Source organism: Sciurus vulgaris (genome assembly GCF_902686455.1).
Source record: "Sciurus vulgaris genome assembly, chromosome: 11".
Lineage (NCBI taxonomy): Eukaryota > Metazoa > Chordata > Mammalia > Rodentia > Sciuridae > Sciurus > Sciurus vulgaris.
Genome location: NC_136472.1, coordinates 66058290 through 66060856, shown reverse-complemented (window position 1 = coordinate 66060856; position 2567 = coordinate 66058290).

Below are 2567 nucleotides of genomic sequence, written 5' to 3'. Positions count from 1 at the left end.
AGACAAGGGAATGAAGAAAAGCAATGAGAGACTATGAGATCTGTGGAACACCATCAATTGCACCAACCTACACATAATGGTAGATCCAGGAAAGGAGAGGAGTTGGGGAAGGAGAGAAGGAAGGTAGAGGAAGTGGGGCGGGGGAGAAAGGGAAGGTGGGGAATGTGCAGAAAGGATAAAGGACTTTTGAAGAAATAATAATACTCCAGTTTGGTGTAGCAAGATATCAGTGGAGCAAAATTCTTTGGCAATAATTTCCCCACAGAAGCATCAACTTGTATAGCTATTCATACATAAAGCCACCCTCGTTACAGAGAGTTAAAGAAACCTGACCAGAAATCACAGTACCTGGCTTTAGCATAATAACGATCAGACAACAGTGGAGGAAAAACTGAAGGAAAGAGTTGCCTGCATTATCCTTCCCCAACTGTAAATATAGCATGGAGAGAGGCTCTTCCCACTTGTGAGAGGAAAAGGGAATTAAGTACAGGTTTTAGACTTGAAATACAGTACCAGGACCACCCTTGTGAAACAGTACCAGGCAGATCGCCACAGCCTCTGCTCCCAGCCCATGGTCTGAGCCTCTGGACCCATGTTACCCTGAGGGCTAAAGGATTGCCTCCAGCACTTCTCTCCTAATTTAAGGCAGCACAGCAATAGAAAAAGACTTCATGCTCTTGGGGGTAGGACAGGGAAGTAAGCATAGGACTTTGCCTTGGAACTCAGTGCCAGGATAGAGAAACATAACCCTGGGTGGTTCCCAATAGCCCCTGTCTCCAGACCAGTGCCCATGGATAGGGGCTGTGGACCTGCTCTGATGCCATGCAGAGACAGCAGCTCCCTCAAGACAGACTTGTGTTTGGATATCATCATCTGTGGCTGGCTGCAGTGGTCTTGGGCTATGTAGCAGCAGAAAGGTCATAGCAACATGTGCTTTGGTCCTGCCTCTGCTGTGTGTTTTGGTGGGCTGTGGTAGGATCCAGGTGCAGCAAGCATTATGGGGGATAAAAGAATGCTCAACTAAAATCAGAGTCAAAAATAGAAAGGCTCACTAGAGACTTAAGAGTAACTACACACCAATAAATTTGATAATCTAAAGAAATAGAAAATGTGAACAAATCAATAATGAGTATCAAGATTCAATCAGCAATAAAAAGTCTCCCATCGAAGAAGAGCCCAGGAACAGATGGTTTCACTATGGAATTCTACCAAGCACTTAGAGAATATCTATCACTAATTTCTAAATTATTCCAAAAATTGAAGAGGAAGAAATTCTTCCAAAGTCATTCTAAAAGGCCAGCATTACCTTAGTGCCAAGACCAGACAAGGACATGAGAAAAAAGAAAGCTCCCCTGTGTACATAGATGCAAAATCCTCAACAAAACACTTAGTAAACTGAATCTATCTAATAACACATTAAAAAGATTATTTGCCATGATCAAGTGGGATTCATCTCAGAGATTCAAGGATGACCAACATACACTAATCAATAAATGTGATACATTCGAAAAAGCATCGATAACTGTGAATAAATTAGGTATAGAAGGAATGTATCTCAACATAATAAAGACCATATACAACAAGCCCACAGCTAATAATTTACCAGGAAAAAGTTGTAAGCTTCTTCTCTAAGATCTGGAACTAGAAAAGGATACCCACTTTCAATACTGTTATTCAACATAGTACTGGAAGTCCTAGACAGATCAATTGGGTAAGAGAAAGAAATAAAGGACATCCAAATTGGAAAGTGTGTCAGTCTTTCTGTTGCTGTGACAAAATACCTAAGACAGAGAGAGTAAATAGTTGTGGTAAGGCAGAACATCATGGTGTGGGGAGGGTTCATGGTAGGGCAAAATGGATCACCTTAAGGAGGCAGGAGGCAAGAGGCAGGGAAGGAGGTGGGGTGGGGCAAGGTGAGAGAGAGGGACAGAGACAGACAGACAGAGTCAGGGACAAAATACATTCCAAAATACACCCCAGTGATCCACCTCTTCCAAGAAGGCCCCACCTCCTAAAGTTTCTACTGCCACAAAATAGCACCACCAGCTGGGGACCAAGCCCTCAACACATGAGCCTTTTGGGAGGATTCCAGATCCAAACTGTGACAGAAAGGAAGAAGCTAAAAGGTCACTGATATCAGATGACGTGGTTGTGTGTGTAGAAATCCCCATTCTACTGAAAGCTACTAGAATTATTAAAGTAGAAAAGTTGTAGGATACACATTCAATACACATAAATCAATAACATTTCTGTATCTTAATGTCAATTATCTGAAAAAGAAATCAAGGAAGCAATTTTCTTTAGAGTAGCTACAAAAGATTAAAATACATAGGAATCAATTTTACTAAAGAGTTGAAAGATTTCTACAAAGAAACCTATGAAACATTGTTGAAAGAAGTTGAAGACACAAAATGAATGGAAGGACATTCCCTATTCATGGTTTGGAAGAATCAATGTTGTTGAAGTGTTTATCCTACCTGAAGTAATCCACAGGTTCAGGGCAATCCTTTTCAAAACACCAATGACATTATTCACAGAAATACAAAAAAAAAGTTCTAAAATTTGTA